The 25803-nt window shown below is 54.0% G+C and overlaps 1 protein-coding gene across 1 annotated transcript in view; it reads left to right on the forward strand.

Moving 5' to 3' along the window:
* Gse1 (Gse1 coiled-coil protein) overlaps positions 1-25803 on the forward strand; it is a 355506-nt gene that overhangs the window by 139631 nt on the left and 190072 nt on the right. The gene's annotated exons all lie outside the window — the stretch shown is intronic.

The following is a 25803-nucleotide window of genomic DNA, read 5'->3' on the forward strand; positions in this document are numbered from 1 at the left end:
CCCTGTCAGAGGGGAAGTTCCTTGAAGAGGAGCCCGAGACCCTAGTCCCAGAAATTCTGGCACCTCCTATCCCTCCACCCTCCCTATAAACCGTGCCCCCTTGTCTCCCACGGGCATCTACAACCCCCATCCCCAAACAAGAGCCCAGACTAGGCCCTGCCTAGACAGCCACCTCAGCCTCTGAGTCCCTCTGAGCCCACCACTCACCCAGCCTTCTGCACCCTAGAGCCTCCTCTCCAGAAAGCCTTTCTCTTCTGAGCCTCCTCCTGGTCTCCCACACATATGCACATACTTCCCTTGCACCCCACCCTGGACATTGTTTCTTTGACCTTTGACCTCTATGTTGACCTCCTGTGTTGCTATGTGAATGAGGGCTCTGGGTCTCTGCTCTCCAAGGCATAGTCTTCCTCCTCTGTGTAGTAAATGTCTTGGTCAGCCAAGCCTGCTAGGAGAACTCCAGTGGCAGAGTAACCAGGACTATGGGGAAGCGACCTGTTACCTCTGAGGGCCTGGCCCCCATGTAAGCCACAGCCATGTGGGATTCTGGGGAGCAGGAGGAGGCCTGCCTATCCCTGCTAGGCCGAAGCCTGTACCCAGCTCCAAGTGTGGACCTAGCTCTTAAAGAAGCTCAGGGAGGTGGATGGAGAGGCAGAGAGAAGGAGCCTTCTCCCTGTCTACCCGTGCATCCCATGAGCGAGTCCACTGCTGTCCCCACAGGCAGCTAGACCAGGCTGGGCCAATCACTTCTCATTGACCAGAGGAGCCCAGGAGTGAGTGGGCCCACAGTGAGTCCCAGGGAAAGCCTGCACCGGCTCGGAGGAGGGAGTGTGAGTCTTGGGACTGCTGCCCAGACATCCAGGCCTGTAGATCCAGGATGTGGGATGCAGAGAGCTGAGCCCTGACTCAGTGGTGGCAGTGTTCTGGTTCAGGGACACAGAGATGCATGTGTGGTATGAGAGTTGGCCCAAGAGGCAGTGCTTTGGGGTACCAGATCCAGCCTAACAGACTCTGAGAGGTGTGGCAGGATAGTGAACCAACCGTCCTACGGCTTGCCTCAAGGCATGAGCCTCCTCACCCTGTGCACTGTGGACCAGAGGCTGACCCAGAGCTGACGCCAGCACCAAGCCTGTCCTCAGGCTCATTTGTGTGCTCCCAGGTCCTGGGGCCACTGAGTTCTACATTCCCTGAGAGTGCTGTCAGCCTGGGAAAGCCTAGGTAAAAAACTAATGCTGACCCATCTTCCAGGCTGCCTGCTAGTCTGGAAGCAAGAAGAAAAAGGCAGGAGGGCCAAGAGTGGAGAAATGTGGACCTGGGCTACAGAACCCCTTGAGGGTCAGAGGCATGCTCAGGGCCCAGGTGTCCAGCACAGGTGACTCTGAGGTTCTGGTCCTCCTGGTCCCAGGGCAGATGCAAGTGACATCTGACACTTCCTTTATCACAGGTAACATCAGTGAAGGCTGCATGGGACCCAGGCTGGGGGCCGGTCCTGGTTGTGACCCTCTGTTCCCTGGTAAGAAGTATAGTTTACAGATTATGAAGGGGACACATGGGGGGTGGGGTGGAGAGATGACTCAGAGGTTAAGAGCACTGACTGCTCTTCCAGAGGTCCTGAGTTCAATTCCCAGCAACCACATGGTGGCTCACAACCTTCTGTAATGGGATAGGATGCCCTCTTCTGGTGTGTCTGAAGACAGTGACAGTGTACTCATAATTAATAAATAAATGTTTTTTTAAAAAAATGAAGGGGACACGGGATGTCTAATAGGGCCATTTGAGGTAGTAAGCGACTAGTCCCTGATAGTATTCAGGGAGATTGGGTCTCACTGGGGAGTGTATGGGGGCAGTGTTTGGGGGCTCCAGGGGACAGCACTCTGTTCTTGTAGGATGTACATACGGTCATCCAGGGCACTGGACCTGGGTGGAGCCTATTTCTTTGTGTAGCCACCCTCTCTGCCTGCTCTGTCCTTGGCCCTGTCCTCCCGCCTGGACTAAAACCTAGCTTCCTCCTGGGCCTGTCCCTAGGCTCTAAGCGACCATTGCTTGTGTGGTCCTAGATTGCCTTAGAAAGAAGGTGCTGAGCTCTGGCCTCTAGTAGGCAAGGGGGTGGCCTCTCCCCAGCTCCTATTTTAGGTCTTTCAGTGGTTGCTGTGCACAAAATCCTGCACCCCTGAATTCCTTAAGCAGCGAGGGTAAAGGGCACTTACAGGACTTTCTTGGCTTGAGCTGTGTCCTGCTAGCTGGGTGGCTACTTTGCTAAGCCCCAGGGAGTCTAATGGAGACAATGGCTTTAGCCGGGTGGGGGTGGAGGAACAAAAGAGATCAAGATGAGCTCATCCTCATTTTCCAGAAGACCATGAAGGCCCTCTTATTCCCCCAGAGCATCATGGTGAAAAGCAGAACTCCTTACCTCCAGCTGAGGGGTAAGCCCTGGGTTTATCACTTAAAGCTGTGTGACTTGGGCTGGCCTCTTGACCTCTCTGGGCCTCTTTCCATCCTTTCAACAGAATTGGCAGTACCCCTGCTGGTTGTGGGTGGGTGGGTCTAGGTAGACCCCTGACAAGTTCAAGCCCGTTAGCTGTCACCCTCTTAAATTGTCCTTTTGATGTTTTTCTCCAGTGGCTCTTGTGTCCCAGGGTCACCTCCTAAACCCCTTCCCTGCCCCTCTGATTTTGTCTCACCATTCACCAGTGAGAGAAAACACAGGGACCGCACTGTCCTTGGAAGAAGGATACACCTGAGCCTCACCTGAGACAGCCACCAGGGGAAGCCTGGCCCTTTACAAAGGGAACGGAGCAAGTGTCAGCGGGCAGCTGGCATAACACCAGCCGCACCCTCAGCCCGGTCACGTGGGCCTGAATGGGCCTCGCAGGATGAAGCGTTGAGTGTGCTGGTGTTTTGCCAGGACTTGACAGAAGGGGCCAGCCAGCTTGGAAGCTGGAGCTCAAACACTTCAGACATTGGAGCCTCTTGTCCCAGCACTCTCAGGACAGATCGGGATAGCAAGTTGTCATACAAGCCCATCCCCACCCCCACCCCCACCCCCGCAAAGGCAGCCCTAGCCCATTCCTCTGTCCTGCTTCCACCATAGCCAGAGGAGGGAAATGACAATTATCAAATACCTCTTGGTGATTTGGCTTTACCCTCACCCCCTCTTGACAGAGGCAGAAATGGAGGCCCCTTAAAGGAGATAGAAACCTCAGTTTTTCTTGAGGGCTAGTCCCCCACCTTGGTGGTCCACTCCAGGCCCTCATGTTTCTCCTTTGGGCCTTAGCAGCAGTGGACCCATGTAGTAAAGTGTACCCCACAACTCACAACCCTTCCTACAAGGACCTGCCTGTGGTCATATCTTCTCTCCTGGGAAACTCTTCAGGTGCTGACTTGGAACTACCACTGGGGACCCCATGCCTCCGAGTTTACTGCTATCCTGGCCCTTGGCTTCTGTGCCATGGTTAGGGGTGGTCACTAGGGTTGGAGCGGGGTGAGGGCGGAGGTCGATACTGCCTCTCATCTCCCTAATGGTAGGTTTGATTACAGACAGAGTTTGTGGCTGGGTGGTATGGGCCACTTTGGGCTGGGGCTCTGGTCCCTGCCTGCCTGCCAAGGCGTGTGGTCCTGGCTGGGGACAGAAGAACACAGTTCTGACTCTGTTCTCTGAGCCATGGCAGGCAGGCTGTCACCACAGTGGGCTGGAGGCTGGACGCAAGCCCAGAAGCAGAGGGAGAGTTTCATGACCCCTGGCACCCAGCCCTGCCAAGCCACAGGTGCCCCTGCCCTCGGGTGTGGGAGGAGGGCTTGCTGGGTGGAGAGCAGGAGGTGGGAGGGCTGAGTGGGCGGGGACAGAGCAGCAGGGGAAGCTGGGACACATGTCCCGGCCACAGCTGGTGCATGTGCATGCCGGTGTTGCTCACTCTGTCTCTGTCTCTGTTGTTTTCAGTACCGCAGAGCAGGTTGGGCCCTGCACGCCCTCTGTGGAGTGGGGAGTGCTCAGGAGGAACCCCATCCCGCCCGCCATCTTTTCTGTTTTGATTTTTGACTCTGGAATTCTAGTTGCTCTGATTATGGGATGTTGGCAGGGGTGATGTGGGAATGGCCACAGGGCACTCCTTTAGGAGCCATACACAGTGCGGGGACCTGGCAGGGGTGTGGGTGTGCGTGGGGAGGTGGAGGGCAGGAGACCTGAGGTATCTGTGTCTCTCTGTCTCATACAGAGTAGCTGGGCCTGGCACCCGTGGCCTCTCTCTCTCGTGGCTGGGGTTGGCCATCTCTCCTCACAGTGGTTCCTAACCCAAGGGTTCAGGTTTAGGGTTCTGGTTGCCTCAGAGAGAGGTGCCCGTTAAAATCCAAGGCTAGCCAAGCTTGGCCACACACACCTTTTGTCCCAGGTCCAGGGAGGCAGAGGCAGACAAATCTCTGAGTTCCAGGCCAACCTAGGCTACCTGGTGAAACCCTGTCTCAGAACAAACAAAACAAAAAATTCCTCCCAGCCATGTGACCTAGGACAAGTTAGGTAGTGTCCCTGTGCCTCTGTTTTCCTCTCCTGAAAGGTGGAGAGAGTCCTGGAACTTGGTGGCAGATGCATGAGATGGTGGCAGCCTCTTGGGTAGGAAGCGGCCTCTCCCTCTCAGCTGCTGGGCAGGCCCAGGGGAAAGGTCTACAGTTTCATCCCTTCCTGCAACACTGGGGAGGTCATAGCTGGCAGACGCTAGACCTCACTGCTTTGTTCTCAGATGACTGGCAGGTTCTCCTGGCCTGCCTAAGATCTGACCAAGGGGGCTTCAAGGAGCTGCCTGTCCTAAGGCCAGGGCTGCCAGCAGGCAGAGGTTGGTAGGAGGCCCAGTTCCTCTGGCCGCTCAGCCCCAGCCACATTGCCCCAGCAGGCAGGAAGTCTGTCGTTCTGCACTATCTCTGGCCCTTTGCCCACAGCCAAGTCCCCAGGAAGGGTTATCAGCTTGGACATCTGCACCCCAACGGGCCAGGGAACACTGCGGTCAGTCAATCTCCTCAGGAACAGCAGCTGTGTCCTGGTGACAGACCCCTTGTAGTTGGTGCCAGGGATAGGGAAGGGCGGAGCGCTGAGGGCTGTGGGCTTTGAGGGCTGGGCTGTCTGAGCCTTCAGGACCAAGGGTCGGAAGAGCTACCTAAGGAACAGGATGGGGGCTGGAGGCGGGGCATGGCAATATGGGCGGTCCTGCAGGGAGAGGTCTACATAGACCAGTCCACCATTCGGCTCACACGCTCTCCTTGAGATATCCTGCACCCCAGGTTGTTTGGGGACCTGACTCTCCAGCAGTGTGAGAGTCCTCTGGATATGTGGAAGTCTTGATGACACTTGTTTGCCATTTTTTTCCATATATATTTTTAGATTTTTGCTTACTTATTTTGTGCCTTTGGGTGTCTCACCGGCACGGATGTCTGTGTACTGCACATGTGCCTGGTTCCCACAGAGGACAGAAGAGGGCGTCAGGTCCCTGAGACTGGAGTTGTGAGCCACTATGTGGGTCCTCTGGAAGAGCACCCAGTGCTCTTCACCACCGAGCCCTGCCATCAGCTCTTCACTGGGTTTTGTTTGTTTGTTTTTAATCGAGGTGAACTCGAGTTCAAATCCTCCACAAAGCAATAGTGTGGCAGCCTACATTATGTCATGGCGTCATGCCTCCTACCCCTTCCAGCTCACAAGCACCCATTACCTGAAAAAGGGACCCCATCCAACCAGATGTCACCTCTGCCCCCTGACTCGATGGCCACATTCTGACGTACTCCTTTCAACTGACCTGGTGCAGACATCTGCTACCAGAGTCACGCAGTACTCGGCTTCTTCCACAGTGGGCAATACAGGCTCGGTGGCATGTCTCTCCTATGTACCACCCTGCCACCTGCTGCCAGACTGATCCCTGGTTAGTGGCCACCAGACCCACCATCACTTGGGTAATAGTGACCCGTTCCATTGAACACCACGTGCTCCTGTCTGGGAACCTGTGTTTGGCCTCTTGGGGATGTGCCTGTGGGTGTGATGTAAGCAGAGGGTGTGTGTGTGTGTGTGTGTGTGTGTGTGTGTGTGTGTGTGAGAGAGAGAGAGAGAGAGAGAGAGAGAGTGTATGTATGTGTGAGAGTGTGTGAGAGAGAATGTGTGTGTATGTATGTGTGAGAGTGTGTGTGTGATTGAGAGTGTATGAGAGTGTGTGTGAGAGTGTGTGTGTGAGAGAGTGTGTGTGAACGTGTGAGAATGTGTGTGTATGTGTGAGAGTGTGTGTGTGAGAGTGTGTGTATGTGTGAGAGTGTGTGTGTGAGAGAGAGAGTGTGTGTGTGTGAGAGAGAGTGTGTGTGTGTATGTATGTGTGAGAGTGTGTGTGAGAGAGTATGTGTGTATGTATGTGTGAGAATGTGTGTGAGAGAGTGTGTGTGTATGTGTGAGAGTGTGTGAGAGAGTATGTGTGTGTATGTATGTGTGAGAGTGTGTGTGTATGTGTGAGAGTGTGTGTGAGAGAGTGTGTGTGTATGTGTGAGAGTGTGTATGTGAGCATGTGTGTATGTATGTGTGAGAGTGTGTGTGTGTATGAGTGTGTGTGTATGTGTTTGTGTGAGAGAGTGTGTGTGTGAATGTGTGTGAGAGAGTGTGTGTGTGAACGTGTGAGAGTGTGTGTGTGTGTGTGTGTGTGTGTGTGTGTGTGTGACAGCCACATTACGCTGGCTCTCCTTGAACAGCTCAGGAATTTGTAATCAAGTGTGCAGTTCAGGCTGGTCCTTGGGTCAGTGTTAACTCTTCAAGATTGAGAGCCAGAGCCTGGCTGGTCCCAAAGGCCTCCCATGTATCCATGCTTTCGTGGGGCTATGGGGCAAAGGTGAGGCCAGTGGTCCAGGCTGTGAACAGTTCCACAGGGAGCAGGGAGGCGGGTCTAAGCCCACGAGAGGCTGACCCCCCTGTGGCGGCTACAGGTACACTCTTATCCATCGTAGACTCAGACCACAACTCTCTGGGCAATGTGCTATCTGCTGTCTCCAGATAGACCACGTGGCCTGGGGTGGGCCCAGGCTGCTCATAGCTTATCACTTCTGTCTAGTGCTTTTTCCCGCCACTCTACCCCCCCCAGCCTTATCTGTGTCCCCGGGCCTTCCTTTGCCCACAGCTCTGACTGCTGTGGGGGCAGGGTCAACCCCAGAGATGTCTGAACCTCAGAGACAGGGCTTAGTCCCCACACAAACCTCCTTAGACCTAAGCCTGACTCTGAGATCTTCTGTCCAACCTGCAGGTGTAGTACTTTGAAAATTGCTGTGCATGGGAGGGACCCTGGAAAGATAGCCAGGCCTCCCATCCACACACTGGCAGTACCCAGGGAGAAGTTTACACAGAACAGGGATAGTGAGCGGCAGAGCCAGCCAGGATCCGTTTAGAAGAAGAACATAGCATGCTTCAGCAGCAGACTGTCCTCCTGGACTATGAAGACCGGGTGTTGAGTCCACCTGTGGCCATCACTGGGCTTGCAGAGCCTGCGTTCACAGAAACATGAGAGTCCTCAGTACACACTGAGCTGAGCTCCCCTCTGCTTAGTCGCCAGCGTACTGTACTCAGGGACACAGCAGAACCACTCACAGAGCTCCCAAGCACTCACACAGCACAAATACACACACATACACAGACAGATAGACAGACAGCAGAACCATGCACAGAGCTCCCAAGCACTCATATATAGCACAGACACATAGACAGACAACAGACAGCAGAACCATGTACAGAGCTCCCAAGCACTCATACAGCACAGACACACAGGCACACGGACAGACAGGCAGATAGACAGACAGTGGAACCATGCACAGAGCTCCCAAGCACTCATACAGCACAGACACACAGACAGACAACAGACAGCAGAACCATGTACAGAGCTCCCAAGCACTCATACAGCACAGACACACAGGCACACGGACAGACAGGCAGATAGACAGACAGTGGAACCATGCACAGAGCTCCCAAGCACATATACAGCACAGACAGACGGTCGGATGGAAAGACAGACAGCAGAACCATGCACAGAGCTCCCAAGCACTCATACAGCACAGACACACAGACACACGGACAGACAGGCAGATAGACAGACAGTGGAACCATGCACAGAGCTCCCAAGCACATATACAGCACAGATAGATGGTTGGATGGAAAGACAGACAGCAGAACCATGCACAGAGCTCCCAAGCACTCATATATAGATAGCACAGACAGACAGAACACACACACACACACACACACACACACACACACACACACACACACACTGCACTGTGAAGTGTACCCATGGTTCTCAGTACTCATCGCACACCTATACATGGTGCTGAGGAAAAGTCTTACTGTGCACACAGCACCCACTACTAACCCAGCACTGATCACTCGTGCGCTCATCCCACATAGCACTGACCGCTCACTGAGTACTGGTCAGTCACACTTATCACTCCCTCTCTCAGTACTCAGTCCACATGCTGACCACATTCATCCAGTACTTAGCACCCGTGCACATAGTCCTGAGGAATCAGACAGACTGTACTCAGGTAAGTACCCTGTGCTCAGTACCTACCCACCAAGTACAGAGAGTACTCCAACATGTTCATACTCTCTCCCCTGCCTTCTGCCCCTCCCCCATGCTCCTCAAGGCCAGCCTGGCCGACCGTTAGTTTCCTCAGCAGCTGCTCTCAGGGATCTGGCTTCTCCCTGATCATTTGTAGAAGAGTGGATGCTACGGAGCCTAGAGGACCTAGATGTCCCCAGCCAGAAGAGAGTGGCCTGCCGTAGCAGGGAGGTCATCTGGCCAGGATGGAGGCTTCACCTGCCTCTGTGCAGCGTAGGGGTCACAGTGGACCACTGGCCTCTGGGCTGGCGGTTGGGGGTTTGCAAGGCTGTACTCTTTGCCCTGGGTGCCTTTCATCCATCTGCCTGTCCCCTACGGGACATGGTGATCCCTTCTGAATCCAAGCAAGGCCAGCCATCCCCTCTGCACATGTCCATACAGCCTCTGTGGGACTGCCACCAAAGTGGCCACCATGGACCCTCAGCCCCAGCCGAGCGGGACCATTTTAGTGCCATACTGATCTGAGGGTTGTGATGGGGGAGCGGGGGCTGTCGCCGCTTCTGTGAACGCTGGGTGCGCTGGGGCAGCAGCTGCCTTCCCCTTCTGTGGAGCTGAAGAGGAAGAACACAAGGGCAATGACTCCTTTCTGCCATTGCTGTGGATTTGTGGTGGGACTTTAGACCATTCAACCTCCCTGAATTGAACTGGTGACACCAGTCCTAACATGTGACACCCTCTGGCTGTGGCTGTGTTCTCTCTCCTTGTCACTGTGGGCACAGACTTTCTTTTCTGTTCTAGCCCCGGTTCTCTTTCACTCTGCCTGTGCACGCCAGGGCCTGTGCAGGTGACGGCTCAGGCGGTGGCTAAAGGTTAGCAGCCAGGCTGCGGGCTGTGTTCTAGATGTCCACAGCCTCATCTGCAGAGGTCTCAAGAGACAGTTTACTAAATCCAGCCCTCCTGTGGGGACAGAACCAGTGGAAGGGCCCTGCACCGGGAACTGGTCTCAGGGTTGGTGCTGAGAGGGGTGGGGGCAGGTCTGCCCGACTCTCCTGATCTGTTCCGTGCCCTGGAGCTCTCCGGCATGCACAGGGGAGGCAGCAGGCATGCCTGTGGAGTCCTAGTGGGTCAGGGCCCTGGACATGCCAACCCTGCCCACCCTCTCCTCAGTATGGCTGGACACCCAAAACTGCTTCTTGTCATAAAGTGTTGCTGACTCTCTGGTACCTGCCCTAGGCCCTGTGTTCTCTGCCAGATGGGGACAAGCCTGTTCTCGATTTGTAAGTCCTTTGTACCTTCTTGGACCCAGCCATATAGCCCTAGGGACAGTTGCCAGGCAGGGAGAACGCAGCAGGTGTTTGGAAGTGACACCTGGGCCTGTGGCAGCTTGTAGCAGGCTGGAGGGAGATGGGGGCCTTGACATATGGCCCACATACAAGTAGGGCCTTAGTCATGGTGCTGGATATGCAGCCTGGGACCCCAAGGGGGCACGGTGTCACCCTACTGTGCCAGGCACTGTCTAGGGAGGTTAATGCTCAAATGGAGACCCATGGCCACAAGGTTAGGGCTGCCATCTTTGACAGATGGCATTCTGGGGTCACTTGGGTCCCTGAAAGTGAAACAAGGGGAGAGCAGGGTACACAGCCCCTGTGCCTGGTAGCTGTGTCAGGCTTTCTCAGGGCCAGCTGCCGCTGATGGATGGTAGTGAAAACCGCCTCCCTGCTCCTGTGAGGCAGGCAGTAATCCATCCCCGAGCCCTTCAGAGGCCTGGGTGGTAATGGGGCCATAGATCACTCCCTGCAGAGACAGGGCTGGACAGGGGAGGCAGCCATTAGGACTGACCATGGGTGACCCCAGGCCAGGGTGGCTCCAGCTTTGGGTGGGACCTGCCTCAACCATGAATTTGATGAGGGTGCCTTTAGGGGTTGCAGGGGGAGAGAGTAAAGGAGGAGTGGGGGAGGGGAGGACCTTGTCCCCAAGGACACAACCCAGAGCAGGCGCCACTGTGCCTGGTGCCAACTGTCTGGGGCTCCCCTTCCGTCAAAGCCTCGGTAGGTTGAAGGGAAGTGGACTCAGAGGTCACCTCCCACCCCCCATTTAAACCAGCCAGGCTCACATGATTCTACCTAAGGCCCCTGCTATGCTAGGGCTCAGCCTGTATGGGAGGGCTATGTATATGTGCTGACTCCCCCCCCCCCCGCCCCCAACCAACCAACCAAACAACCAAACAATAAAACGACATCAAAAAAACAGAGACGGACAGATTCTAAGAAAGCCTGGAACCTGCCTGGCTGGAATCTGGCCCCACCCCCTATTTATAATGCAAATGAACCAGTCTTGGGTCCACCCTCCTTCTTACTATGCAAATGGGCCCACTCATTTTCAGGACTGGCTCCTGTGCAGGGAGCAGTGAACTGCTTGCTGGGCTGGTGACAGAACCTAGTGCCTGCTGCGCAGAGGTACCCTCTGTTGTCCGTGTTCTCACCACCATCAACCTCATCTCAGCAGCACAATTTGAGTTTGAGCCTATCTGCCAGCTGTGTGACCTTGGGGAGTGCTTGCCCTCTCTGGGCCTTGGTTTTTCTGCCTGTAAAATGGACCAAGTCTAAGAAAAACCTCAAAGGGAACCTGACACAGTGAGCCCTCAACGTGTCTGCTGGGTCCTGGAGGCAGCTCTCCATGCCGTGTTCCTTCCGGAACTTTCTCCTGTGGCACTGACTAGATGCTACCCCATTGGGAGCAGGACACAGTGGCCCTGTCACACATGGTCTCCTTGAGGGACAGTCTGGGAGAGGCTGCTGTCTTAGTGACTGTTCTTGTTGCTATGATAAAAGGCCAGAGAAGGGCTGAGAAGATGGCTCAGAGAGTAGCGGTGCCTGCTGCTAAGTCTGACATACTGAGTTCAATCCTCAGAACCCACAACGGAGGAAGGAGAGAACCAATTCTCTCAAGCTGTCCTTTAATCTCCATGCAAACATATACTGTGACATTCACACACACAAAATGAGTAGATGCTAAAAAACAAACAAACAAACGACAAGAGGCTGGCCCTGTGCTACTCTCCTATGCTCCTGCCTAGAGGCCTTCATCCCTGAACATAACGGGATGCTGCATAGTAGGTACTCAATAAATACAGGCTGAGATGATATTTGAGGGGAAGAAAGGTGGATATTCAGACAGGTAAGGGCCTGAGTGGAGGGAGAGATGGGAGGAGTGAGGGGTGCTGGGTGGAGGGCGGAGGGGCAGTTAGAGGGTGGATCCTGGCTCCTACAGGGCACGGAGAGGCCTCCAAGCAGGGACTCACTGACCAGCCAGCCTGTGTGGGCACTGCAGCCTCCTAGCAGGGTGATGGGAGAGAGGCTCTGGGGCCCAGCCTGGGAATTAGGTACAGCTGGTGGCAAAACTTCATTGAGGGTGTATTTGCATCTCATTTACATATAGGTGTGGCTAGGGTCTTTTCCTCCACCCACCACCTGTCACTCACTGTCCTGGAGACCCCTGCAAAGGGCAAAGGGCTCCTGTTTCCCCACACAGCTTCCTGGGGAGTGACCCTCTCAGCCCGTGAGCCTTCTGCATGTCTCTTTCTGGCAGACTTCTACACACGTTAGCACCCCCCACCCCCAAGTCATCATGTGCTATAACTTGTCCCATGTCACAGGGAAAGGCCTTGAGAGCTGGGTTATTTACACACAGCGGCAAATCAGGCAGGCTGAGCCCAGGCACAAAGGCTCTCTCTGATGTGTTTTACCTCAGGAGAAACTGAGGCATTTTTGAGCCCCACTAGTGCAGGGGAACAGAGCAAATTCCAGTGGCTCAGGGATCAGCCGGTACCAGAAGTAGGTGGGGCCTGAGATGTGCACAGTCTCTTGTTTTGGGGGCAGCGGCTGGCACGGAAGCAGGCGCTTGGTAAACACTGCCTGCAGGCAGCCCTGTGTAGGAGGGGACCTAGCATATGACCAGCAAAGAGGTGGGTGGAGGAGCCTCATTGCTTTCTGGGTGAAAGTGGAACCGGCTTCCTGCTGGGGACCCTGGTGCCTGGCTGGGCAGGCAAAATGGCTCTGGTAAGGTCAGTTACTTCCCACTGGAGCCCTGGTTCCAAGAACTAGCTTGGGTGCCCCTGTAGCAGTGACAGGCCAGGGTCAAGCTGTGAGCCTATAACTTGCTGGAAGACATTTCAGAACAATAAAGGTGTCTGGCTTTATAAGCGCTTGTATTTCATCCCCGACTTGGCCTCTTGCCTGGGATTTACTGTGGGGGTGTTTTTTCAGTGGGATGAAGCTGACGCCAGTGTCTCCGATGTCCTTTCCCCTGTGGGAGGAAGGGGGCATCATGCCTGCCCTCCTTCCTGGCTCCTTTGACAGCACACTCACCTCCAGAAGCAAAGGTTATTGGATTGGGGGTGAAATGATGTTACCTTCTAGTGTCTCCCTGGGTGTCCCAAGAGGCTGGCAGAGGCAGACTCTGATGCAGGGCCGGCCCCTCAGAATTGATAGCTTTACAACAGCATCTGCCTAGCCCGGCTCAGCAGCCGGAGTTGACAGAAAGAGGCGCCAGCCTCCCTGGTGGGCTGTCAGCCCAGCACACTGTGGGGGTCAACTGGGGTCACTGAGGGATGGCCAGGCCTCAAGGAGGACCATCCCTGCCAGCCTCATGGGCCCTCTGTTCTGGCTTCAGAATGATTGAGTTCGGTTATTTGATATGTCTAGCGTGGCCGCCCTAGGGAATCGGTGCTCTGACCTTTTTTGTCATTTGGGGAAACCGAGGCCTGTCGGGGGCAGGCGGGGGAGCAGTGACTTGCTAGGTTCATTTTTCTAGAGCTGCTGTCACTCGAGTGCCACAATTGAAGCCTAAAGAACCAGAAATGGGTTTTTCCACAGTGCTTTAGGCTAGGCCAGGATCAAGGCTTAGGCAGGGTCCAGGCTCCCTCTGATGGGGCCTGGTGAGGTTCCCTCAACTCCTGGTATCAGGTTTTGGTGTTTTGTCGCAGTTCTAGTGATTAGGCAAGCCCTCTATCACTGAGCCAAGTCCCCAGCTCTCAGGGGTTGTGGTTAAAACACAAACCATCTCCCCCAAAGCCTCCTGCATTAGAGCCTTAGGGAGGTGGTGTCAGCATTAGGAGGTGGTGCAGTGAGGCGTAGAGCCCAGGTGGATGAGCAAGAGTCTCGCCAGTAAAGACACCTCAGCTTTTCCCTAGCTCTCCGCTTCCTGGCGGCCATGAGGTAAGCAGTAACGTTCCCCCCATGCCCTTGCCCCTTGATGTTCCATGGTTTTTCTACCATGATACTTCATGAGCCGAGACCTGTGAGGGGTGAACCTGGCCAAACCCTTGCTCCCTCAAGCACCTTGTGTCTAGTATCTCCTCCCATTTCTGAGGAAACGCCTGACACGGCTAGCTTCCTCCAGCATTCCTTGGCTTGTGGCTGTATCTTTCCAGGCTCTGACTGCAGGTTCACATGCAAGGCCCATCTGCTGAGCCCTAACCTACTCCAGTGAGACGTCATTCTGAGGACCACTGCAGAGACTGGGGAAGGAGCCTGAATCTGCAAGGCGGTGGCCAACATCCTTGTTTCTTACCTCCACTCCCTGCTAAGGTCCCAGTCTGGGACCCTGGCACTGTGCTTAGCTCAGGCTTCAAGCACACAGCCCCTCTGACTCCCGGGGCATGGGTTGGGGAGGCAGCAGGCCCTTGGATGGTATTTGCTGGCTTCTGGATTGATGGGGGTTATGCCCACGTACAGCAGAGTGTGCCCTTCTGGATACCTCCTGGCATGTTTGGTCAACCTAAGAGACTGGGGTCGCTCTGGACAACAACAGATGGGAGCAGGGTGGTTTCTTCTGGGCTGGGAACGGGCTGGACAGCTTGCAGACACACGGTCAAGGGCAGGCCCAGCTGTGGGGTAGGAGTCATGGGGCAGGGGCAGCAGGAGAGGAGGGAGCAGAGTCCAGCCTGAGGAATTAAATGTTAGTAAGTAGCCCTGTGCTGGTGAAGTGGGCCAAGGCCATTAGTGCTCATTAAAGTTTAATACCTGTCGGGGGCTGCTTAGCCTGGTGGCCACTGCTCTAATTTGATGGGTGTAGAGGGAGGATTCACGAATAATCGTGAAGGCTAGGGGATGGCTGCTACTGTGCTAACAGAAAAAGGACCAGAGGAGAAATACCTCAGAGCCAACGCTTTGCTCAGTCCCTGGGGGCAGAGGTGTCAGGGGCTGCCCTACAGATTTTCCCCTTGTCCTTAAAGTTCTAGGCCCTGCTAGAGAAGAAAAAAAACTTAAAGATGTTTTATTTTATTGATCTATGAGTGTTTGGCCTGAATGTTTATGCATGTATCAGATAGGGACCGATCCCCAAGAGATGGTCGCGAGAACCAAGCTTTGGTTCTCTAAAGAGTATCCAGAGCTCTTAACCACTGAGCCCTCTCTCCTGCCCCTCCATTTTTTTCTTTGTAAGCTACAGGGACCCTGGTATGAATTCACTTGCCCTGAATGGACGCTCAGTGTCCCCCAGAGCAACTCCTGCAGCAGGACGTACCCATGACTTGGCCACTGCTTTGAAAAGGCCAGCCTAGGGCTGGAGAGATGTCTTAGAGGTTTAGAGCACTGACTGCTCTTCCAGAGGTCCTGAGTTCAAATCCCAGCAACCACATGGTGGCTCACAACCATCTGTAATGAGATCCGTTGCCCTCTTCTGGTGTGTCTGAAGACAGCGACAGTGTACTCATCTATAATAAATAAATAAATCTTTAAAAAAAGAAAAGGCCAGCCTCAGGCACCAAGCATACTTCTGTGACAGCCAGGCTGGCCCTGGAGGAGGTGGCTTAAGCAGGGAATTAAGCTAGCAGAGGAGACATTACTGATATTCTCTGTGGGCAGAGCTAGGCACCTGCGGCACAAGCCGGAGAAAGCGGATCAGGCAAGCTTAGGATGAGGGCTTGGCTATAAACGTCAAAGTGAGACCGAAGTAGACAGTTAGGAGTCGTTCATGTCTGGAGAATTTAGGCTGCAGAGTGGCAGGGCATCAGTTATCATAGGGAGTGTCACAAGGGACAGCCAAGGTAAGCTGGGGTCTCTCTGCCCGACTCCCATCCCATGGCTGGTTTCCGGTCTGGGCTCACTCACAGAGAAGGATCCTCCCCATTGCACAGGTGGACAGACTGAGGCTGGAGAGCAGGTTCCAGTTCTACAAGGGTGGAACAGCAATGAAAAGGGGCCTCAGAGTCTAGAGGCCTAGCCAGGATGGCCCCGGGCTGGCATGTGTCCTGGCTGGAGACACTGCCCCATGGCCGGCGCCCAGCTCCCCCTCTCTGGCTCGGCGGCCGGGCACTGTGCCCAGCCTTGCGGCAGGGCTCCGGGGCTCCCTTCTCGCCAGGGCTCCTGAGAAAATCCTTCTGGTCTTTGACTCATTCTTAATAAAGGTTCTTCCATCTGCCAGCTCCGTCCTCCCCTGCCCACGCTCTCCAGGGGCCTGCCCAGAACAGCTCCTGTCACCACCACCCCCTGCCACCTCCTCCCCAGCCTCGGCCCCTTTCCCAGCCTGGCCTGGAGCAGAGCCCAGAGCCCGCCCAGAATAGATCAGCAGTTGGAGAAAGAAGGGATGTCTTGGGAAGGCCTGGCCAGCTAGGTCCCCCAACCAGATCTGAAGACTTGGCGGCCATGTCCCCTGGCTGCATGCCTGCGGTTACGAGATGCCCCCTCCCCATCCAAGCCTCCTGCTTCTAGCATGTTCAGTCAGATACAAATAGAGCTTTGCTGAGTCTCAAGTCAGGCTGTTGGCCCATTCCTGGCCTCAGCCTGTCTTCACTCCCAGCTTGTGGTCCATCTGTGTTGGGAACCCACTGTGCCCTGTGAGGAGGAGGTGAGGAGCAGGCTCAGTGGCTGTGGGAGCTGCCTCTAAGCAGCTCCGCAGGGAGTGGGGAGTCAGCCAGTGAGAGGGGAGCCTCATTTTAAGAGCTGAGGGCAAGCCTGAGTGAACTGATTCCGGCCTGGTCTCTAGACCCTCTCCCTGCCACTCTGGTGCCAACACTGTTGTCTCCCCTCTCTGTGCCTCTGTCCTGAGCACTTGGGTGAGGTAAACACATGACCCTCTCCCTCAGTGCCCTCTGCTGCTGCTGCTGCTGCTGCTGCTGCTGCTGCTGCTGCTGCTGCTGCTGCTGCTGCTGCTGGGGCCATGAGAAAGTTCCAGGCCCAGGAGCTTTCTCATCCTAGAGCCGAAATGCTGGATTCGGGACACCTAGGTCATTGCCAGGTCCCCCCCACAGTCATGGTGGGCATCCAGGGGCTGCTCAAACAGGATGTGCTGTTGGGAACTTGAGTCATGGGTAAGGGTGGAATCAGGAAAGCCTCATCTGGGGGCTGTAACATGAGTCAGGGTGCCCTCCCCATAGAGCTTACAAGGTCAGAGACTGAGGAGCAGACACACACACACACACACACACACACACACACACACACACACACACACACACACACACAGACACAGAGAGAGAGAGAGAGAGAGAGAGAGAGAGAGAGAGAGAGAGAGAGAGAGAGAGAGAGAGAAATGCAGAGGTGGTTGTGGAGAGAAAAGGGCAGAGAGCCTTAGCATTCCTGGGGCAGGACAGTGTCTAAGGCAGCTGGCCTTGCTCCCGCTGGGTGGGAGGGGAAGGGCACAGAGGCTTGAGGGTAGGAGAGGTAGATCAGGTGACCTGTCCTGGAGACTAGGACTAGTGTATCCCTGCTTGGCTCATGTGGTCTCCAGTGGCCCAGGGTCTTGTCTGGTAACTAATCCTAGAGGCAGTGCCCCCATTTCCTGCTTCTGGAGCTGTCACATCCAGGTCACAAGTTCCAAAGTCACCTTCCACACAGGGAGCTGGGGTTTCTGACTCAGCCCTGAGCTGCCCAGAGCGCCTGACAAGGCAGGAGGCACCACCTGCCATCAGCAGCCATCTGGCCCGCTCACATAGGCTCCACTCCACACCTGGACCTCCTCCCTCATCCTTCTCTAGGGATAGGGCCCTGGTTTGGATGAGCCAAAGACATCCAAGACATCCTCCTGATGATCTGTCTCCCAGTGCCGGGGCTACAGGCCATGTTCTGATGTAGAACACAACCTCGTGCTTGTGTAGCAAGCACTTCACTGATTGAGCCTTCTCTGCAGCCCCAATGTCTAGTTTCAATTGAAGCATTTCCTGGGATGACCCTTACGCCTCTCTTAGAAACATCCTCTTCCTCTTAAGATCTATTCTTTTTCTTTTTCCAAGATAGGGTTTCTCTGTGTAGCTCCGGGTGTCCTGGAACTCTCAGACCCACAGAGATCAGCTTGCCTCTGCCTTCCACGTGTAGGATTAAAGGCGTGTGCCGCCACTGCCCATCAAGATTTATTCTTTTTTTAAAAATTATTTATGTTATAAGTACACTGTCGCTGTCTTCAGACACACCAGAAGGGGCATCAGATCCCATTACAGATGGTTGTGAGCCACCATGTGGTTGCTGGGAATTGAACTCAGGACCTTGGGAAGAGCAGTCAGTGCTCCTAACCGCTGAGCCGTCTCTCCAGCCCCAAGATTTATTCTTGATCATATGCATTTGTATGTGGGTTGGGGGAGTGTACACCTGTGAATGCAGTGCTCACAGAGGCCAACAGAGGGCACCAGAACCCCTGGAGCTGGAGTTACAGGTAACTGTGAGCTGAGGGATGTGGGTTCTAGGACCCCAACTCAGGTCTCTAGAAGAGCGGCCATCAGTTTTAAATGCTAAACCACCTCTCCAGCCCGCAGGACTTATTTTTGACAAGGACCTGAGGTCCAGGCCCCATCAACAGATCACTTGATTTTTGATTCCCAAAGGGATTGTCAGACTGTGGTGTAGCCTCAGGGTTTCCAGGCTGATCTCTGCGATGACCAGGCACGTTGGCTGCATGTCTGGGACCTCAGTTTGTCCAGCTGTAAAATGGGAGCACCTGGTTTGGTGTAGTTCGAGTGTATCCCCAAGGCCTCTTTATTGGCATTGAGGTCTGTGCCACCATCTTAGGTGAGTGGTGATCAGAGCTGGGGCTCTTGGGAACACGCTGGGATTTGGTAAGCACCTGGGGCAGGGCCTATAACTAAATCCTAGCGACAGTAAGGAAAAGGGTCAGAGGCTTGTCCCCTCTCCCACTTAGCTGTGCCACCTCTCCAGCTTGTCACCAGAAAGTCTGCTGCAAGCTACGGAGACCTCTTTTCTTTATAAGGTTAACCGGCTATGGGCATTTCGTTACAGTAGTGATGAAACATGCACAATACAGGCCGGAACTGGCGGTGGCAGGGGGAACACATGTAATGCGTGTACCTATTCATGTGAGTGGTATATGCGTGCAGTGTGCCAGCTGCCGTGAGCATACATGGGTATATGTGTAATATGCATGCATATGAGCACTCACACATGTGTCCATTTGTCTGTGCATGTGTGGAATCAGTTGCCTTTGTTGCCTACCTGTGTGTACACACATGCACGTGTACTGTCTGCCGTGTGCACATATGAGCATGTAGTGTGTGTGTGTGTGTGTGTGTGTGTGTGTGGTGTGTCTGTGTGTGTGTCTCTGTGTGTGTGTTTATGTGAGAGAGATACTTTAGTGTCCTTTGGAGTTTCATGCCTTTAGGGTTTTACATGACACCAAGGCAAGTCTTAAAAAGGACATTTGGCCTGGAGAGATGGCTCAGAGGTTAAGAGCACTGACTGCTCTTCCAGAGGTCCCGAGTTCAATTCCCAGCAACCACATGGTGGCTCACAACCATCTGTAATGGGATCCTATACCCTTTTCTCTTGTGTCAGAAGACAGCTGTAGTGTACTCGCATACATTTAATAAATAAATAAATAAAAGGACAGCATTTAATTGAAGCTGGCTTACAGGCTTAGAGGTTCAGTCCATTATCATCAAGGTGGGAGCATGGCAGCGTCCAGGCAGGCATGGTGCAGGAGGAGCTGAGAGTTCTTTTTAAAAGGTTTTTTTATTTATTATATATAAGTATACAGTAGCTGTCTTCACACACACCAAAAGCATCAGATCGCATTACAGATGTTTGTGAGCTATGGTTGCTGGAATTTGAACTCAGGACCTCTGGAAGAACAATCAGTGCTCTTAACCACTGAGCCGTCTCTCCAGCCCTGGAAGCTGAGAGTTCTACATCTTCATCTGAAGGCTGCTAGCAGAAGACTGGCTTCCAGGCAGCTAGGATGAGGGTCTTGAAGCCTACAGCCACAGTGACACACCCACTCCAACAAGGCCACACCCACTCCAACAAGGCCACACCCACTCCAACAAGACTACACCCACTCCAACAAGGCCACACCCACTCCAACAAGGCCATACTTCTCCAACAGGGCCACACCTCCCATTAGTGCTACTCCCTGGGCCAAGCATATACAGACCATCACAGTGCCATTTACCTGTCTGTCCCAAGGAGTTCCGGAGCATGGAGCCCTTCTAGCTGTTCAGCAGGACCTTGCCCCTTAGGAATGGTAGACGTCTGTGGGGGCCGTAGGCCTCACAGCATCACGTGGTTAATGCTTGCTTCACTTCCAAATGCGCGACACCACCGCCAGCTCCCACCCACCTCAAATCCAACACCCCCAGGTCCCCTGGATCCCTGCAACATCCCTCTGGCTCCTCTATAAACCACACAGCATCTGACATGGTCTCACCTCCATGTTGTCATCTGCGAAGTGGAAGTGAGGTAACAGCAATACCCAGCCTCATTCCTGTGTCTCACAGCCATTGGATGCCCACATGCTGGGCACTGCCTGAGGTGTGGGGACAGCAGAGGTCTCCACTCTCTAGTGCGACTTCTGTGAGACTGGAGAGTGACACAACCCCAGGATAGCTGTGGTAGGTGGGGGAGACTCCCCATGCCCCAGCTGTTACTGCTTAACACAGTTCCCTCCCTGATGGCAGTGCCTAAGCAGCCACTGCATTACCAGACAAGCCCCAGCAGGGCCGGGGACCACCAGGGGCCTCTCTCTCAGGACTTGCTAGGGCCATGCCTAGCCTCAGACCATTAACTGTTTGATTGCCAGGTTCACACCAGTCCTGAAGAACCAGGAAAATAAAGGTGTGACCTGAAGTCCCTGGCCCTCCCACCCTGCTCAGAGATAGGACAGGGAGGGTATCCGTGTGTCTTTGTGTATGTTATGTGTGTACTTGTGTCTCTTTGTATGTATCTGTGTGTAGCACTACATCTCCATATGTCTGTGCATGCATCTACATCTGTGTGTGTCTGGAAAGGGTGCAGTGGTGCTCGACCTTGGACCATGCAAACATCTGTCCATCAGAGGAGGCCCCAGGTCTGGTTTGAAGACCCAGATCAGACCTAGCTGGCTGTGAGTCCCCTGGTCCTTACACAGAGACTGCTCTTGGCCCTTCCTGATGAGAAAGCAGTCCCTAGTGATGGCAGAGAGGTGGTGGGGGTGCCGAGGGCGGAGCCTGCCCATTCATTATTCAGTAGCCCCTCACCTCACATCATTCTCCCCCGATACTTTTACGACCTGTCAGTAAATAAAAAGACTCTCTATTATTTATGGGAATGGAGCTGAACGGGCTAGGAGAATTTAGCGTTTGTTCTCAGGAAAGCCTCAGATGGGCTACAAGGAGATCCAAGTGGCTGCTACATCAGCCACACAGGGCACTTAGGGGCTTGGTTAGATTTTCTGACCCCCAAAGATTCACCAACACCTTCCCAGAGGTCAGGTCCCAGGCCCGGGCAAGTGGCTTAGAGACCAAAGGACCCAGGCCAACAGCTGAGGCCCTTCTGTTGGTAGCATTGGTGGCTATACAGGGCAAGATCACAGGCCAGTCAGTATATGAAGACAGGTGGCAGAGCATTGAGTTCTGAACTGAGAAGTGTATAAGTTCTTTATTGAGTCCCTACTGTATACACATGACACTCCATGCAAGCAGGAGCTGGTGCACGTCCTGTGCCCTGGGGGACTGTGATCCCCTGGTGCCAACTTTGCATAGCCATTTCCTAATGACAGCAGGTCCCTGTCTGCCTCCCCTTGGGCTACTTGTAATGGAGATTTCTGCTTTGTAGTCTGGGCCTACCTTGTCCCCGGGGTCATGCTTTCTGTCTTCCATTTTTACCACTGACAGTGTGCAAGATCCGACTCCCCTCCCTAAATGGGGTCTTCATTTGCTTCTACAGTTATAATAGTGTGAAACCCTCCCTCCCCAAGGATGTTCATTCGGGAAGTGAGGCAAATGAAGGAGGAGGCGGTTTGAAGGAGGCTTGTGTGAGCCCTGGTCGCTGGTGGGCAGTAGGCAGAAGCCAGAGGCCAGCCTGAGTGGAGGCAGCAAGTTGGCAGGCTGCCAGATCACTCTAGCTTAGCTGGAGTCCAGGAAGGCGGGATCCCCACTGCTGAGGGCGAAATGGGTATAGATGTCAGTCCGTAGGACAGGCACCCGCTGTGTGCAGCTGAGGGGAACATCCGTGGCTCTGGCCCGGGAACAATTTAGGCTTTGTCTCCTCCCATGGACTGTGAGGAGGGGTCCAGCTTCCTGTCAGGGCCCCTTGGGGCCAGTCAAGATGCTACCTGATGTGTCAGTCACAGAAGGTTTGACTGAGCCCTTCTGCCAGCCTGCGCCTTAGCTGGCGACAAGACTCGGTCCCTGGGAGTCGTCGGTCCCTGGGAGTCGTGCTCTTTGCTGGACACTGGCTGGAGGCCATGCCCAGTTCCCCGCCTTTCACGTGGCTTCCCCATGTGGCCACCTCCATTGGGGCCACTCCTTCTGTGGTAGTGTTTTGCAGCATTGAGGGCTTGTGTGCGCTAGAGCAATGAATGCTCTTCTACTGAGCGACACCCGGGTCATCCCTTTACTTGAGTGCTGTTTTTAAAGATGTGTTTATTTTTACTTAATGTGTATGATGTTTACCTGAATGCATGTAACCAGCCATGTGCATTGTCTAAGGCATCAGGTCCTTTGGGACTGAAGTTAAAAGGTGATGGTGGGCCACCATGTGGATGCCCGGAAGGAAACCCTGGTCCTCTCTAAGAGAAACAAGCACGCTAACCACTGAGCATCTTTCCAACCCCCCCTTTAAAATTGTGAGATGGGCTCTAAGCTGCCAGTGTGGGCTTGCTCTAGCCCAGGCTGTTTGTGAACCTGTGTTGCTGGCCTTACTCTGTAGCCCAGGGTGTTGGTGAACTTGGGATTCTCCTGCCTCAGCTTCTTCAGACGCAGTCATCACATGGCTCCTTGATCAAGCAGGAGGGCGTGAAGAGAGAATCAACCCAAAAGACGAAGTCACAGTTCTTATAACCTGACCCTGGAAGCTCCAGCCTTCTATGTCCGCTGCCTCTGTCCACTGAGATTAAATGGACAGGTTTCGTCCACCTTCAAGAACAGATGACTTGGGGAATGCACACAATGATGTGGGGGTTATAGTGGACCACCGCTCTGACACTGGGGGTAGCAAGGATAGACCATGCCTGTGGCTCTCCGATAGAGGTTTCCACAGGGACGCCTGCCCAGAGTCCTCAGAATTGGGGATGTTAGAAGGGAATGGCACCAGTGTCTCAGCACTGATAAATCAGGGTGCCCCCAGATTCCACAGGAAGGGGTTCAGGAACCAGTTACTCTAGTCACCGTGTACGCAAGCTTGTCGTAATTTACAAAAAGCTGGTGCCGTACCTCTCCATGGTCCTGGTTTGTCAAAGCAGGAAGTGGAGCTGTGGCCTCTGCTGTGTGGCCTGTAGGCTATGGGCATCCTTGGCTTGTGCCGGTGTGGCTCCAAGCCCTTAAGGCAGGATCTTAATGTAACATGGGCTGCCCCTTACACTAGTGACGTGTAGCTCTTCTTCCTGCTGATGGAGGTGGCCTCCCCAGTAGCAATTGTTGATTGCTGGTGAGGGCACACACACCTATGCCACATCCGCAGGCCCTGGGGACTGGAATGGGACATTGTCCAGACCTCTATATCCTGTGACCACATGTCCATGAGGCCAGCCCTGGCCACCCAGGTAGGTGTAGGTTTCAAGTTAAATCTTTGGCCTCTGGTTAAGAATTCAGGGTTCTGGGGCTGGGGATTTAGCTCAGTGGTAGAGCGCTTACCTAGGAAGCACAAGGCCCTGGGTTCGGTCCCCAGCTCCGAAAAAAAGAACCAAAAAAAAAAAAAAAAAGAATTCAGGGTTCTGAGCCAGGCATAGTGGTATAGGCCTTTAATCCTAGCACTTGGAAGGGAGAGACAGGCGAATCTCTGAGTTGGAGGCCAGCCTGCTCTATAGCGTGAGTTCTAGGATGGCCAGGGCTACACAGAGAAACCCTGTCTCAAAAAGCCAAAACCAAAACCAAACCAAACCGAAACAACAACAAAACCAAGAAAACAAACAAATAAAATTTAGAGTTCTATGCAAGGGAGGCCTGGGTTCTAGAAATTTCTTTGCTACAACAGAAGGTTCACCTAACACCTGTGTTGTTTGCTCTTGGCTACAGAAGGGCTCATGGTACCTTTTCCATCTGGAAGCCTCTGTGTTCTGCAAGCTCCCATGACAAATCCCAAAGAAGCACGAGTGCCCCAGTTGTGTCCTAGGGTGGACTGAAGTAGAACGGGGGGGCTTTTCCAGGAGACAGCGCCCACGCTCAATGGCTCCAGTGATTGAGGTGCAGAAGTGAAGGGTTCTCGGCCAGCTTGGAAAGGTGGGGGCCTGGGTTACGCAGATAGGATAAGATGTTCCCAAGGCCAGGTAGACAGACTGGTGTCACCACCCTCCCCAACTGTCACAGCCACGAAGGGCAGCTCACCCTTTCAGCCAAGTTTCCAGCCCTATGTTTCTCATTAAGGTCACTTGTATCTGTGGACAGCAAGGGGGCTCACAGGTCCCCACGGTCACCTAGCCTCCTCCCACTCATGTGAGTGGGTCACGTGAGCACATGCAGACCTACACAGGTTCATGGCAGCCTGGGAAGGGGTGAGACACAGAACAAATCCCGGCTGCTGTAACCAGATCCCCAAAGGTCATGGACGAGTGTCACATGTTCTGAGTCCCCACTCCTTAGCTCCCTGTTCTATGTGTGCACAGGGTGAGGAGGAGACACCCATGAGACTCAGGCCAGATGACAAGAACCATTCTCTATTCCGGGAAGGACATCAGCCATGGGGTGGAGCTGTTCCTTGGCTTGCGGGTCTGCGACCTAGGGCCACAAAGTCCACGTGTACACCAGTCTCGTGCCTAAGCTTGACATCTGACCCTGCCCGGGGCCTCCTTGTTCATTCATTCTGTAGAAGGAAGTTCCAGAATGTTCCCTTACCCCGTGGGATGATATTACTAGCTTTTCCTGGACTCGGCACCTAATTTGTGAAATAGGCTTTCGGGCCAACGCCCAAGGCTTCGGAGTAGGGAGAAGTTGCTGCAAATTAGACCTGGAAATCAATGTGACTCTGTGTGTGTTGAGACCTGCTTGGGCAATGTAGCACAGGCTAGCCTCAATCTCAATCCTCCTGCCTTGGCTGTTGTGTGTTGGGATGGGAGGTGTGCAGTGGCTCACATTTCTGTGAGCTTCTTGTTCTAGATTTAGATTTTTGGCTATTAAGTCCCTCTGAGGAGAGCATCTCCTCCTGTGTGTCCAGGACCTCCCAAGGGTCTGGTATGATAAAAATAATGAACTAACAAGACTCCAGGACCATTCACTAAGGTCCAGATACTGAGGGTGTTGTCACCTTGTCTCCCTTGTCATCCCAATCTGGACAAACCTACAAACCAGAGTTCTTCTGGATCCCTGGGCACAGCCTCTCGAATAGGGAGACAGCTCCCTCCTCAGCCCCCATCTCTCAGGATCCTGTTACCCGGATATGCCCCATTGGGAAGAAGACCTGTTCCCTGTGCAGCAGAGGGGCGGGGCCCAATGCGGCCCCCGCTGGCCTCCAGACCTTAACAGCTTGTTCCCCCTGTCCTGAAGGTGCTTGCTGCCAGCCCGGCCGTGACAGTTTTATTGGCGGGCGGGCCTGCTGGAAGGATTGTGGGCTATTTACAGTATTGAGGCCGTGGCTTTGCAAGGAGACAGTTCGCATAAATCCCCATGATGGATCCGTTATCACTTCATTGAACTCGTGGTGGACCCGCGGAAGGCCGGGCAATAACACGCCGTTTCCTAGGTTTGCGCGGCCCTGGGATACATTAAATACACTTTATTTATGGCCAGCCCTCGCGCGCTGTGGGCAGGAGAATGCGGCTTTTGCAACTATCGTCTAATTTTATGATGAGCATTACAGCCGGGCCTATAATTTGCGCCTTTTTATTCATTAGACAC

Source organism: Rattus norvegicus, chromosome 19, assembly GCF_036323735.1.
Source record: "Rattus norvegicus strain BN/NHsdMcwi chromosome 19, GRCr8, whole genome shotgun sequence".
Lineage (NCBI taxonomy): Eukaryota > Metazoa > Chordata > Mammalia > Rodentia > Muridae > Rattus > Rattus norvegicus.